Below are 15745 nucleotides of genomic sequence, written 5' to 3' on the forward strand. Positions count from 1 at the left end.
AACGGGTTGGTTCTCAGTGAATGGCTTTTGCAAGCTTCTACGAAAGCCGATTGTTCAATAGCGTATGGTTGAAATGTTTTTGTGAAATTTATATCTGGTGTTGTGGGACTACTAAATGAGGATTTTTTTATGCTTTTCAGATGGATCCGACAGCAATGTGCAGGTGTACAGTGTGTGTAGTTTGCCATGAAAATAAAACGTATGTACTTGTACACACCGAAACACTTACCACTCTTTCATTCTAAGCTGCATTCTTTGTACGTATGCAATACATAATATGCGTAAAGGAAAGCCTTGTACATAATACTTATTTCTTCGGCACCTGGACGGCTATATCTGCAGTGAACATTGTGGGCAGAAGCTATACGAAGATGCATGTTCATGTACTACAGAAAGTACATAATTACAATACAGATAATTTCTGTTCTAGATTAAATGACTTCCGAGTGAACGGAGGACGTATGCATACACATTGCGGAAACTCCAATAAGAGCAAAGCAGAACCATTCGTTGTGAAAAAACGATTTCGGTCTCGTGCATAGCATGGCGTAACTTTCCGTTACCAAGAATGTGACAGTCGTCATACGGAGTCTCTGTTTCTGACATTTAGTCCGTACCTCATGTTGCGGAAAACCCTCCGGCAACGCATTACCAGCGGGTTTTTCTGTACTGCGGAGCGTTTTTTTTTAGTGTGTTGTGTTCTCGCTCCGTCCTGCGTTAGCACTGTTCCCAAAATGCTGGAACCGAAGCCGAAACAACTTGGGAGAAAAAAATTGATTTATAAATTATCAACTGAGGAGGCAAATTTTATGTGGGGATCTATGTTTACTAATGTTTCAGGCCTTAATAAAAACCACGACCACACAAAGTCGAAAGAAAAACGACAGTCGTGCCCATATACGGTAAAATGTTTTATCGTCTTGTCGTAATGACAGAATTTTCTGTAGTGTTTCGAAGTCGCTTGTTGTCACAACAGAATCGGTCGCTACTAAATTGACTGCGCAATACAGAAAATTCTGTTGTTACTAATAGAATTTCGGCTGCTACTTGAAGGTCATGTCCCAAAATACAGCGAAATGTCTGTTGTGACGGCAGAAAGCGTTCTGTTGTTTTTCGAGTACGAAAAATTTAGTGTCTCTGGCCGTCAGTGAAATTCAATTCAATTCTTTATTCACCAGAAAACTGGACGGTCTCCAGGGCTAAAAGTTGCTGACAACTTGACTGGGGCCCCGGAGCCGTTTACAAAGCGGCAGCAGACATTGGTGGCAGAGTACGCTAACATTAATTACAAACACTGAGTAGCAGAAGGCATCAGAAAATACAGACCTGCTGCATGATGTATCATAACAATAGATTCTTATCAATTACAATTGAGAAAAGTGTACTCGTAGCTCTTTTGGGGATTTGAAGGCTACCTGTATGTGTTCATTTAATAAGACCGGCATATTGTGTTTTAATGACTGCAATTTGTACTGAGTGCGAAAGTATGGGACTAACCAGGGTTCGAAAATTCGAGTTAAAGAAGGAGTAGCTCTAGGTTGCAGCAATGCCATCGAACGAAGGAAACTCTGGCTGTCATGCTGAGAAAAACAGAAAGCATGTAGCAATCGGTGTTCATAGTGATAGTCAAAACTAATAATTTTTTATTTTGCAAAGAGATGTCTTGTCGCAGAGTGATGATCAATATTGGCTAAGTAGCGAAGGTACCTTTTTTGCAGAACTATTATCTTCTCAATATTTGCTCTTGTGGTGCTTGCCCACACCAAACTGCAGTAGCTCACGTGCGGGGCGAATAATGCGTTATATAACTGAAGTTTAACTTCTTGCGGCAGAACAGTACGACATCGCGACATAGCTCCAGTCACTGAAGAGATTTTCCTTGCAACATAGTTGACATGAGTGTCCCAACTCAAATGGCACGAAAAATAGACACCGAGAATTTTGTGAGTATCGACAAGGTCAATATTTTTATCTTGAATCATTAGGGAATTTTCTAGAATGAATTTCTTATTTCTGGCTCGAAATAAAAAAAGCTTTCGTTTTCTGGGTGTTTATTTCTATGCGATTTAGTTGGGACCAGACAGACAATTTTTCAAGTACATCTTACAATGACACAAGGGCATTGGGATCATTACCAGAAATAAGCACAGTACTGTCATCAGCATATGTAATGAATTGTACACTGTTGTCAATATTGTAACGAATAGTACACCAAAAACACTCGGGGACCAAGGAGCTACACAGCCGGTAGAGCGAGCACGAGCAGGAAGATTTTCTTCGTCCTCTGCTTCTATCGCCTGAGTTCCCTTCGTCCTCCTCTTCTATCACCTGTGTCATTGCTCCCTCCCCTGCAGCATCGCCCCGATGCGGCCATCGTGCGCTAGAGTGACGAGCAGAAAGCGAGCGTGCTAGGGTGAGGCACGAGGATCACAACATAGAACAGGGCACAGCGGTCAGCCTCAAGTTCAATCGGGTGGTCGGTCGTGGTACGGCTTCATACGAACGACGTGCACAACGTCGGTAAGCTTGCGTCTGTGGGATGAGCTGGCTTGGGTGGCGGGTTGAACTTCGTAGGTGACGTCGCTAATGCGGCGGAGGATACGGTATTGCCACACTGCGAGCGCCGCAATGCGGCCGAGCGGCATGACTGGGCTCGTGTGGGAGCGAAGAAGAGGACGTTCCCGTTCGAACGCGCGCTGCTGGGCTTCTGGCCTTCGGATTAACAAAAGCCCTTTTTTTTTCGTGCCGCCCTACGTTTGTCGGCGACATTTTGGTGGAGGTGCTGGGTATCGTTCCATGAACGCTCACCCCGAGGGCAACTCTGACGCTGATCAGCGACGCTTGGACACAACACCCGTCCACAAAGCGAGCCGCCGCCTGCGAGGCCTACAACCCGAGTTCGGCCAACTGACAGCGCCGGTAAGGGCCATGACATCCACCGCGGCTAGCCAGACAAGTCAGCACTCCGGGAGTGCCCCGCCATTTGTCCTTCACGCACCTCGATCGCCGCCACCGTTCCACGGGGACAGGTTCGAGGACGTCGAAGACTGGTTGGCCAGCTTTGACCGAGGGGCGAGTTTCAATGAGTGGGACGGCGAGCGCAAGCTGCGCAACGTCTACTTTGCGCTGCAGGACTCGGCCAAAACGTGGTTTGAGAACCACGAAGCTTCCTTTACCACCTGGGAGGCTTTTCGTCGAGAGCTGCTAGCGACATTTACCAGCAGCGAAAGAAAAGAGAAAGCGGAAATCGCCCTGCGCTCGAGATCACAGCAGCCGAACGAGGGCGTCGCGATGTTCATCGAGGACATGACGCAACTGTTCAACCGGGCCGACCCTGCTATGCCCGAAGCCCAGAAGGTACGACACTTAATGCGTGGCGTAAAAGAGCAGCTGTTTGCCGGACTGGTCCGTGACCCGCCACGAACAGTGTCCGACTTCACCAAGGAGGCAATGGGTATCGAGCGCTCTTTACAGGAACGGGGCGCCCACTACGGACGTCAGGCTACTGTAGCAGCCTCTTCCCAGTCCCAGTACACGCCTACGTCGCTGCCCGCCGAGGACCTTCGGGAACTTGTAAGAAGCCTGGTGCGCGAGGAACTGGCGAAACTTCGCTTTGAAGCTCCACAGGTCAGCGTCGCTGCCATTACGGACGTGGTCCGCGAAGAAATCCGACGAGTTGTGCAGCCGCCCCCAGCTCCACACCCGGCGCCCTCCGTTATGACGTACAGCGAGGTGCTACGAAGTCCCGGGCCAGCGATGCGAGCCTTTTCCCCCATCGCTCCTGTGCAATACCTGCAGGAGCCAATCGCAACAGCACCCTCCGTGCGGCAGGAGTTCAGGCCCCCCGTGAGCAAAGCGCACGTTTGGCGTACGCCAAACAATCGGCCGCTCTGTTACCACTGCGGAGAGCCTGGCCATATCCTCCGCCACTGCCCCTACCGCAGGATGGGTTTAAGGGGGTTTTCACCTGACTCACCTCGACCACGCTACGGTGAAAGACCACGTGATATCGAACAGTACTTGGCAGAAAACGTGCAATCTTCGACCTCGCAGCGACGCCAGGCCCGATCGCCATCCCCAAGGCGGTTCTCTTCGCCCGGCCGCCCGTCATCCTCTGGCCAGTTCAGAGGTACGTCCCCACGCCGGGAAAACTGAAGACGGCGTCCTCTGGGGGTAGGACCGCCGCTGCCGCAGACAGTGAACAGCCTCCATCCGACGATTTTATGCGACGACCCCACCCGCCGACCTTAAAGACGATCCCACCGCCGACCTCACCGACAATCTCAGCGACGACCCCATCGACGACGGCACCAAAAACCTCGCCGACAAATTGTCAAACAATTGTTTCCGCCGCCGAAATTCTTGTTGCCGCCGATGGCTATGACGTATCTGCACTCGTCGATACCGGAGCCGACTTTTCTGTCATGAGTAGTAACCTAGCCGCAACCCTCAGAAAGGTTCTAACACCTTGGCATGGGCCGCAGATACGCACAGCTGGTTGCCATGTGGTAACGCCGGTTGGCGTCTGCACCAGCCGTATAAAGATCCGCGGTGCAACTTTCACAGGCTCCTTCGCCGTGCTACGAGAGTGCTCTAAAGAACTGATCCTCGGCATGGACTTCCTTAAAGAGTATGGGGCGGTCATCAACCTGCATGAGGAATTGGTATCGTTTTCGACACAGCGAGCCGTTGATACCGACCCCGAGCCGCACAGAGCACCATTACGCATCTCTGATGACCACACAACGATACCGCCGAGAGCAAGCAAGTTTGTCACAGTCCAGTGTGATACCAGCTCCGGTACTCGGGGCATTGCCGAAGCGAATATGTCGCTGCTACTGTCTCGGCAAGTTTGCGTTGCTCGCGCCCTTGTCGACCTTGTTCACGCGCGTACCACGCTCTTAGTGACAAACTTTAGTTGTGAACCCCAACATTTGACGAAAAACACGGTGATTGCCCATTTTGAAGAACTTGGCGAACATGCCGGCCAATGTGCCTTATCAACAACGGCTCCCGAAATAGCCGAACAGGACACTGCAACAGCCATTAGGACCGACGTGAACCCTGACCTTCTGACCAATCAGAAACGCCGCGTGGAAAGCCTTATTGACTCTTTCCGCGACTGTTTTGCATCAACATCCAAGGTTCGCCAGACGCCAATAACTAAGCACCGTATTATCGTCGACAGTGACCAGAGACCGCTATGTCAGCGTCCTTATCGTGTTTCGTCGAAGGAGCGCGATGCTATCCGCCGCCAAGTTGCCGAAATGCTCCACGACGACGTCATACAACCATCGACGAGCCCCTGGGCGTCACCTGTTGTCCTCGTCGCAAAGAAGGACGGCAGCCTACGGTTCTGTGTAGATTATAGACGCCTCAATAACGTTACCAAAAAAGATGTCTATCCACTGCCGCGCATTGATGACTCATTAGACCGCCTCCGCCATGCTACCTACTTTTCGTCACTCGACCTTCGTAGCGGTTATTGGCAAATCGAGGTCGACGAACGTGACCGAGAAAAGACCGCCTTCGTTACTCCTGACGGACTGTACGAATTTAAGGTGCTTCCTTTCGGCTTGTGTTCAGCCCCTGCGACGTTCCAACGTATGATGGACACCGTATTAACTGACCTGAAGTGGCAGTCCTGCCTTGTTTATCTCGACGACGTCGTGATTTTCTCCGACACGTTCGAGGAGCACCTGAAACGTTTGCGTGCCGTCTTCGAAGCAATTCGTTCTGCGGGTCTGTCTCTCAAGCCTGAAAAGTGCCACTTCGCATTTCGGGAGCTCAAGTTTCTTGGCCACATTGTGAGCGCTCAGGGCGTTAGCCCCGACCCAGAAAAGACCGCCGCCGTTGCTGCATTTCCCCAGCCAACAGATAAACGAAGCTTGCGGCGTTTCCTGGGGCTTTGCGCCTATTATCGGAGGTTCGTTCAAAACTTCTCCAAGCTCGCAGAGCCGCTGACTCGCCTGACAAAAGACTCTGAACCCTTTTTCTGGGGCCAAGATCAGGAAAAAGCTTTCATAGAGCTTAAGGCCCGCCTCCAATCTACGCCTATCCTTGCCCACTTCGACGAGCAGGCCGACACGGAACTGCACACAGATGCCAGCAATGTGGGCCTCGGTGCGGTGATTGTGCAGTGGCAAGACGGTGTGGAACGCGTGATCGCATACGCAAGTCGCACTTTGTCCCGTTCCGAAGTGAATTATTCCACAACGGAAAAGGAGTGTCTCGCTGTTGTGTGGGCAATCACAAAATTTCGCCCATACCTGTACGGCCGCCCGTTTCGAGTCGTCAGCGATCATCACTCCTTGTGCTGGCTTGCGAACCTCAAAGATCCATCGGGGCGACTTGCACGGTGGAGCCTTCGGTTGCAAGAGTTCGACGTCACCATCGTGTATAAGTCGGGTCGGCAACATAGCGATGCAGACTGTCTCTCCCGAGCTCCTCTTCCGTGCCCACCAGATGAGTCCGACGACGATTCTGCTTTCCTCGGCGCTGTCACCACATCCGACCTTGCCCACCACCAGAGGGCCGACTGCGAACTGCTGCCTCTAATCGAGTACCTCGAAGGAACCGCTCCGTCTCCGCCCAGACTCTTCTCGCGCGGACTTTCGTCGTTTTGCTTAATAGATGGAGTCCTCTACAAGAAAAATTACGGTCCGACCGACACTGCGTATCTCCTCGTTGTCCCAACCGTGCTTCGTAAGGAAGTTCTCGCTGCATGCCACGACGACCTTTCTTCTGGCCACCTCGGTTTTTCCAGAACATTGGGATGCCTCCGCCACAAGTACTACTGGCCACGGCTTGCTGCGGTCGTCCAACGCTACGTTCGAACCTGCCGTGAGTGTCAACGACGGAAGGTACCACCGACAAAACCGGCCGGCCTTCTGAAGCCAATTGATCCACCGCAAATCCCATTCCAACAAGTCGGCATGGACTTACTGGGCCCATTCCCGGTGTCCTCCATGGGAAACCGGTATATTGTTGTTGCCACGGACTACCTAAGCCGCTATTGTGAAACCAAGGCTCTTCCCCGTGGCACCGCGGCTGAAATTGCACAGTTCTTTGTTCACCACATCGTGCTTCGCCACGGCGCCCCCGTGGTTGTATTAACTGACCGGGGAACCGCGTTTACGTCGGCTCTTACACACGAGGTCCTCCGTCTTAGTGGCACCAGTCATAGAAAAACTACTGCTTACCATCCTCAAACGAATGGACTTACTGAGAGGCTGAACAAGACCATCACAGATATGATGTCTATGTATGTCGACGCTGACCATCGCAACTGGGACGAAATACTTCCCTACATCACGTTTGCGTACAACACCGCCCTCCAAGAAACGACGCGCTTCACCCCCTTCCGTTTGGTGTATGGCCGAGATGCCCTGACCATGCTTGACGCCATGCTGCTCCCGGATTGTACCCCCTCGTCTGCCCCAGGCGCTGACCAATTCGTTCGCGATGCAGAAGCCGCTCGCCACCTTGCTCGACAACGCATTCGCCACCAGCAGACAACTGACGCCCGGCGTTACAACCTCCGCCACAGGGAGGTGATTTACCAACCCGGCGAGCACGTCTGGGTATGGAGCCCTATACGTGTGCGCGGTCGCTCTGAAAAGCTTCTGCGGCGCTACTTCGGTCCCTACGAGGTGCTACGTCAACTCAGCGATGTGAACTATGAAGTGTACCCGCAAGGAGTTGTCCGGTCTTCTCGCCCGCCCAAGTCTGAAGTCGTCCACGTGTCCCGCATGAAACCGTATTACGCCCGTTAGCCCCTCCCGGAGTTCACATTCAGTGCTGCCGCCACACGCCATCGCACTTTCGGTGTCTCCACACTCTTTATACCCCTTGCCGGAGGCATCGAGGCGATGCCTCTTGAAAGGAGGGGGGCAATGCCACACTGCGAGCGCCGCCATGCGGCCGAGCGGCATGACTGGGCTCGTGTGGGAGCGAAGAAGAGGACGTTCCCGTTCGAACGCGCGCTTCTGGGCTTCTGGCCTTCGGATTAACAAAAGCCCTTTTTTTTTCGTGCCGCCCTACGTTTGTCGGCGACAGTATGAGCCGAAGTATCGACGGAGTACTTTTTCAGACAGCCCGCGGTGACGAACGGGCGTCCAAATCCACACATAGTCGCCTGGCTCGTAGGCAACGAAGCGCCGTCCCTGGTTGTAGCGGCCAGCGTCTAGTTGCTGTTGACGGTGTATGCGCTGCCTTGCCAATTGCCGCGCTTCTTCCGCACGCTGCACAAAAGTGGCGATGTCGAGGTCAGGGTCACTCTCGCAGTGGGGGTCAACAGGCAGCATAGCATCCAGCGTAGTAGTAACTCGACGGCCGAAGACAAGCTGGAAGGGAGTGAGCCGCGTTGTCTCCTGCAGTGCCGTATTGTAAGCGAATGTAGCGTATGGCAGAATTTGGTCCCAGGTTTTATGCTCTATATCCACGTACATGGAAAGCATGTCGGCCAGAGTTCTGTTGAGCCGTACCACCAAGCCATTGGTCTGCGGGTGGTACGCCGTCGCACGTCTATGGCTGGTGTGCGTCAGTTTCAGCACAGCCTGGGTTAGGCGGGCTGTGAAAGCTGCCCCACGGTCAGTAATAATGACCGCAGGGGCGCCATGACGCAGGACGATGCTGTGGACAAAAAACTCGGCTACTTCGGCAGCAGTTCCGCTCGCAAGCGACGTGGTCTCAGCATAACGTGTCAAGTAGTCCGTCGCAACAGCGATCCACCGTTTTCCAGTGGATGACTTCGGGAAGGGGCCAAGGAGATCCATTCCAACTTGTTGAAAAGGGATCTTTGGTGGCGCTATTGGCTGAAGAAATCCGGCTGGTTTCATGGGTGGAGACTTCCGGCGTTGGCATTCGCGGCAGGTTCGCACGTAGGTCTGCACTGATGGAAGTAATTTGGGCCAATAGTACTTCTCCCGAATCCTTGACAGCGTGCGACTGACTCCCAAGTGGCCGGCGGACGGCTCGTCGTGACAAGCGCTAAAGATGTCAGGTCGTAACTGGGTGGGCACGTCACGAGTAAAAATGTTTCGGTGGACTTTTTAAAGTTGCGCTTGTAGAGAACGCCATTTCGCATGGTGAAGGATTGCAGGCCACGACGAAAAACACGCGGAACCCGACCACTGTGACCTTCCAGGTGCTCGATGAGCGGCGCTAGCTCCGGGTCCGTTCGTTGAAGCTGAGCCACATGGGATGGGCTAAGAGCACAAATGAAAGGAAGATCTTCGGTGATTTCTTGCGGAGCGTGGTCCACGGGCGCGCGTGATAAGCAATCCGCATCTTGGTGCTGCCGGCCCGACTTGTAAACGACAGTCACGTCGTACTCTTGCAAACGGAGGCTCCACCTAGCCAACCGGCCGGACGGATCTTTAAGGCTTGCCAGCCAGCATAACGAGTGATGGTCGCTGACAACACGGAAGGGTCGTCCGTACAGGTATGGACGAAACTTGCTGATGGCCCAGATCACCGCAAGGCATTCTTTCTCTGTCGTCGAATAGTTCGCCTCCGATCGCGAAAGTGTTCGGCTCGCGTAAGCGATAACGCGTTCCACGCCGTCCTGCCACTGGATAAGTCCCGCCCCAAGGCCAACATTGCTGGCATCGGTGTGTGTGTCGGTGGCGGCGTCTTCATCGAAATGGGCGAGTATCGGGGGGCTGTGTAGGCGGTTGCGGAGCTCCTGAAAAGCTTCTTCTTGGTCGCTTCCCCACAGAAAGGGTATTTCGTCTCTAGTCAGTGCTGTCAACGGGTCAGCTATTCTGGAGAAATCGGGCACAAAGCGTCGGTAGTAAGAACAGAGGCCCAGAAAACGTCGAAGTGCCTTCTTGTCGGTTGGGCGCGGAAAACTGGAGACGGCAGCAGTCTTGTCGGGGTCCGGGAGAACGCCTTGTGCGCTGACAACATGGCCAAGGAAGCGAAGTTCCTTGAAACCAAAATGACATTTCTCTGGCTTGATCGTTAGTTGCGCGCATTTCAGGGCTCGAAGCACGATGCGCAGCCGGTCCAAGTGTTGATCGAAGGTAGGCGAGAAAATGACGACGTCGTCCAAGTACACCAAGCAAGACTGCCACTTCAGACCGGATAAAACGGTGTCCATCATACGCTGGAACGTGGCCGGCGCCGAGCAAATACCAAACGGGAGCACCTTGAACTCGTATAAACCGTCTGGAGTCACGAAAGCCGTCTTCTCTCGGTCTCTCTGGTCCACCTCTATCTGCCAGTATCCGCTTTTGAGATCTAATGAGGAGAAGAACCTGGCGTCACGTAATCGGTCGAGGGCATCGTCAATCCTGGGAAGCGGATAAACGTCCTTTTTGGTCACGTTGTTTAGTTTCCGGTAATCAACACAGAATCTCAAGGTGCCGTCTTTCTTTTTGACGAGGACCACGGGCGACGCCCATGGGCTTGTTGACGGCTGAATAACATCGTCTGCAAGCATTTCATCGACTTGCGTTTTAATGGCTTCGCGTTCCTTAGGAGAAACACGGTATGGGCGCTGGCATACAGGCGGCGTGGCCTCGTCTGTGATGATGCGATGCTTGGCGACAGGTGTACGACCGACCCTGGAGCTGGTGGCGAAGCAATCTGCAAAATCTGCTAGAAGAGCAGACAGAAGATTCTTCTGCTCAGGTGCCAAGTCCGGGTTGATTTTCACGGTCTGCAGGGCGTGGCATGGTGCGGCTTCGTCTTGAGGGCTGGCCCCGACGGCGCATAAATCAGGCAACACAGTAACTTCGTGAAGTAAGGCAACAGCCGTGTCCCTGGCGAGGTGCTGAACCTCGTTGGCGAAGTTCGTGAGTAGGACACTAGTACAACCGTTATGTAACTGGACGAGGCCTCGAGCGACGGCTATTCCCTTCGCGAGCAGCAGCAGGAGGTGGCTATCCGCGATACCCTCGTGATCGTGGAACAAGTCATGTCTCACGAGAACCAGGACGCTAGACCGTGGTGGCACCATCACGTCATCGTCGACTATACGCAGAGCGTTGATTCCCGGATCTCTGTCGGTATGCGCCACGGCCTGTTTCGTCGAGAACTATGTCATTTACGCATAAGTTAAACAGAAGCGGGCCTAATACACTCCCCTGTGGTACACCACAAGATATTGGAAGTAAGGATGACTGGTGGTTGCTAATACAGACACACTAGCTTCTATTGCTGAGTTACGAGTTAAGCAAATCATAAGATTTTCCGCGGATGCCATATGAAGTGAGTTTTTTAAGAAGTATGCTGTGGTCGAGACAGTCAAAAGCTTTGCTGAAATCAACAAAAAGACCGAGCGTATATGTTCCCTTTTCAATGCTCTGTATTACATTTTCTTTTATTGCAAGCAGCGCCGTTTTCGTAGATTTACCTTTTCTAAATCCAAACTGACAATCGGTCAGCGCCCTAGTTTTATCTAAGAAATTTATTAGGCGTGAGTAAATGATCTTTTCTAGTCCTTTGGAGAAAACAGGTAATATAGAAATCGGTCGATAATTAGTTGCTTCATTTCTGTTTCCACCTTTAAAGATTACAGCAACTCTTGCTCGCTTCATGCCCTCAGGAAAGGTACCCGATTCTATTGCTAAATTAAATATATAAGACAGTATTGGACACAGAAATTCAATCGCGTACTTTATTGGTTTCATTTGTATGTTTTCATAATCAAGGGCCTTGCTGTTTTTTAAGCATAAAAATGTCCTGTGTACCTCAGTTTCGTCAGTAGGGCGAAGGAGGATGGTTTCAGGGGTACTGATGCTAATTTTGGGCAATGTTGTTAAGCTGTAGTTGTAATGATTTGAGACTTTGGTAAAGTGGTGATTAAAATGATCAGCAAGAGCTTCACTAATTAGGTCGGTGCCGTTGACCGCTAAGGTTTCAGGAGACGAATCGCCTTTACCTCTGCCGAGTACATTATTTATTGTTTTCCAAATTATATCCGGCCGTTTTTTGACTATGTTGGAAAAAATATGCCCGTAATAAGCTTTCTTTGCCTGCCTAAGCGTAGTATATAGCTTATTTCTAAAGGTTTTAAATTCTTTAAGGTTTTCCTCCGTCCGTGTGCGAAGAAACTGAAAGTACAGACGGTTTTTCTGTTTGATTTGTTTCAGATGCCCGCGTGTCACCCAAGGTTAATTCGCCTTTTTAGAACGTTTTAGTGTTCTAAATGGGAAATGTGCTGTATACACTCTCGTAATTCACGCTAGCTATCACTGAATTTCGCGATTAACGTAGCCAGCGTAAGCGCTGTCAATTCTTTAAGCTGTCTTTGTAAAATGCACGCAATTCTCAGTTCTTGCTCTAGTGAAAGTATCCTTGTATGATGTGTTCCTGAGGGGTTGTTTTTCTTGTTAGTCAAAGCGGGATTGCATGCTGCGCGAAGATTGTACCATGGAGGCAGTGGGTTGGGATTTTGCGCAGTACCTGGTAGAGTAAATCCAGTTCCCGCGGCATGCATCTTCAAGTCTTATTGGCGACGGTCCGATGGCTCCGGATTCGCTGCAAAACATGCCCCGGCGGGGCAGTTCGTGAAACTGGGGTAGCAGAGGAGACTTCTTGGGAGTGATCGTATTCTAAGGATGTACGAGCGTGTTAGCGCGATGCTTCGTTCAAGAATAATAATAATAATAATTGGTTTTTGGTGGAATGGAAATGGCGCAGTATCTGTCTCATATATCGTTGGACAGCTGAACCGCGCCGTAAGGGAAGGGATAAAGGAGGGAGTGAAAGAAGATTAAGGTGATCAGTTTTTACGTAATAAATACAGTCACAGGGGATGTTTTGTACATGCGCCCGGTAAAATACACTGTTTTGTTTGTTTGTATGTTTTACACATTCACGTACCGTTAGCTGAGCGGCTAATTCTGTTATCTTATTGGAAAATAAAGAAAAAATTCGCACGTTTTTTGTAGCGATAGCTACACTACGCCACCTCTTCGAGCCTTCAGCGTGGCCACTGTTGGTCACGCGGTTGGTCACGCAGTGCGAAGCAGCTGCTGCTGCCGGCGGCGCGGCGCGCCGGCGAAACCGAGCTGCAACAGCTGTGCGCATGCGCCGTGTCGAGTGGGACGAAAATGAAGAAGGAACGGCCAGCGAAGCGGAGCGGCGAAAGGCTGACGTTGCAATTCGACTGAGCGAGTTCCACTCGGCCAGATGTAGCTATCGCGTCCCTCCACGTTCAACCAGAGCCATTTTTTTTTCTCCAGTCTTCGGCGAAGCTTTATTCTTGGGCATGACCAAGCAAAACAAGAAACACCCTCAGTTTTGCATTTAAGTTTTCTGTTCAGTCACTTTTGCTCTCGCGAGAGGATACGCTGACAGCGGAAAAGCGTTGGCTAGGTGGCCTGAGCTGCTGCCCAATTTGAAGGATTCAGCCTTATCATTTCATCCACAAAATGATTCATCGTGAATATGGCAGCCAGAAAAATAAAAACAGCTTGGGCCATATCCGGAATACACGGGATCGAACCCAACCGCGGCGGCCGCGTTTCGATGGTGGCGAAACGCTAATAATAATAATAATAATAATAATAATAATAATAATAATAATAATAATAATAATAATAATAATAATAATAATAATAATAATATAATAATAACTGGTTTCTGGGGAAAAGAAATGGCGCAGTATCTGTATCACATATCGGCGGACATGTGAACCGCCCCGTAAGAGAAGGGATAAAGGAGGGAGTGAAAGAGGAAAGGAATAAAGAGGTGTCGTAGTGGAGGGCTCAGGAATAATTTCGACCACCTGGGCATCTGTAACGTGCACTGACATCGCACAGCACACGGGCGCTATCCAGGTGGTCGAAATTATTCCAGAGCCCTCCACTACGGCACTTTTTTCCTCCTTTCTTCTCTTAGTACCTCCTTTATCTCATACCTTACGGCGCGGTTCAGGCGTCCGCCGATATGTGGACAGATACTGCGCCATTTCATTTCCCCAAAAACCAATTTTCGTTTTTCTGGGGGCCATATTACGTACCGCAAGTTTGTAAGCGTGACGTCAAAATTACTAAACAGTGTTTGACAGCACTTTTGACGGATCATGGAATCAGCCAGACACCAGGAAGGCTCCGCCCCGGAAGCATTTATTTGTACAAGGGGCCATATGCTAACGTTTTGTTGCCAGGCTGTCGCAAATAAAATTAGCAGTGCTTTATTTTGTCAAAAAACTTTCGAACTCACGAACTCAAAAATACTAATCAAAACAAGAAGCGTTCTGCGTTATGAAATTAAGTTCGCTCTTAAGATAACTTATGTTGCTGCGAAGGCGCGCTGACAACGGCGTGAACATGTCAGCTTAAAAAAAACAGCAACGCAATGAATTTAAAAAAAATAACGTTCTATTTTGCTATTAAACCGTGTTGCAAACTTAAGACACTGATATGCTTGGGTACCGGGACCGAGGTCTTCACCGCATGACGATGAACTCTGCAGACGACGGAGGGAAGCCTTCAGGAGGGTTGGTAAACTTGAAGGTTTATTTACATATTTATAAGAGAAGCAGGGAGACCAAAAGTCAGAGATGAAGTGCCGTGGAACCAGCCAAATCGCGGATTAAATACAGTGGATATTCCCTAGGCACCTAGCTAGGGAAAACGGTGGCTGATCAAGCGTCCAATGGGCAGACACACTCTTCATAGTCTTCCGTAACCCCGTGACCGCTCCGCCCCCACAAACACGTGCACAGGCGATAAGGAATCCTGGCGCCTTGAGGTCCTGGAATGCGGTTTCCGACCGGTTGACCAGGTGCATAAGGTCGTTGGCTTAGCAGGCGGTGATGCCCTCCGTGGGAAAGAGGCGTCCTGGAATGTGGTTTCCGATCGGTTGATCATGTGCATACGGTCGTTGGCTTTGTAGGCGGTGATTCCCTCCGTGGAAAGATGCGTCCTGACGGCCCCGGGCATTCCAGAGGGTAAGATGAATCAGCCGTGTCCGCCCCCGGTTTGTCTGGCCGCGCAAGTGCAAGCGAGCGAGGCGGGTCCGGCGCCTTTGTTGGGGTCTTTCAGCCGGTCCACGTGAGGGCGCAGTTGGGGAGAAATACCGCATTTCATACTCCGGACGAAGGGATGAGAGGCCTGTCGTTACAGCTCACTGTCGCCAGGAGCCGTTCCTAATCCTCTTCTCAGGACGACAGCACCTTTGGTCGAACATCGTTCGATGGCGCCTGCCGGGCTCGTCTGTTCCCGCTGTCGGGGCCTCCGATCATAACAATCCGTCCGCCGCCAAGAAGACGCCACGAAGTGGTTGCAGCTGGTCGGTGCACCACGAATGGGCGTCAGAGTCCCAGTCGGCCTCGTAGTAGTCAGCCCACTTGACCTGCACAGCTGGCAACTGTCCTCAACGGAGCATTAGCGATCAGATCTGAGCTCAGCCCCTACCTCCGGCTAGGCAGCACGCGGCCAGCCTCAGAACATTGCCAGGTCTTTAATACAGAGCAATATGGCTGCAAATTTTGGACGACTTAACCCTCGCCAACAGCTCACGCCCGGAAGTCTGCTGAACCAAAACTAGTTCCTCTTTGTTTTTTCATTTTTTCGCAAAAGACATGCGTCTGAAATTTGGTAAGAAACTTTTTTTTCGGCAGTGAGGTAGGTACGGAGAAGCAAGAAAAAACAAAACAAAAACCAAAAATGATACAGTAGCTTTTCTCGAGCATTAGGGCATTTTACGCCAGATTATGCAGGAAAGCTACAACTGAGACCGTCGGCATTCCCGTTTTCCCGCCCTTTTCGGTAGCGGTAGCCCGACT

Source organism: Amblyomma americanum, chromosome 1, assembly GCF_052857255.1.
Source record: "Amblyomma americanum isolate KBUSLIRL-KWMA chromosome 1, ASM5285725v1, whole genome shotgun sequence".
NCBI classification, from domain to species: domain Eukaryota; kingdom Metazoa; phylum Arthropoda; class Arachnida; order Ixodida; family Ixodidae; genus Amblyomma; species Amblyomma americanum.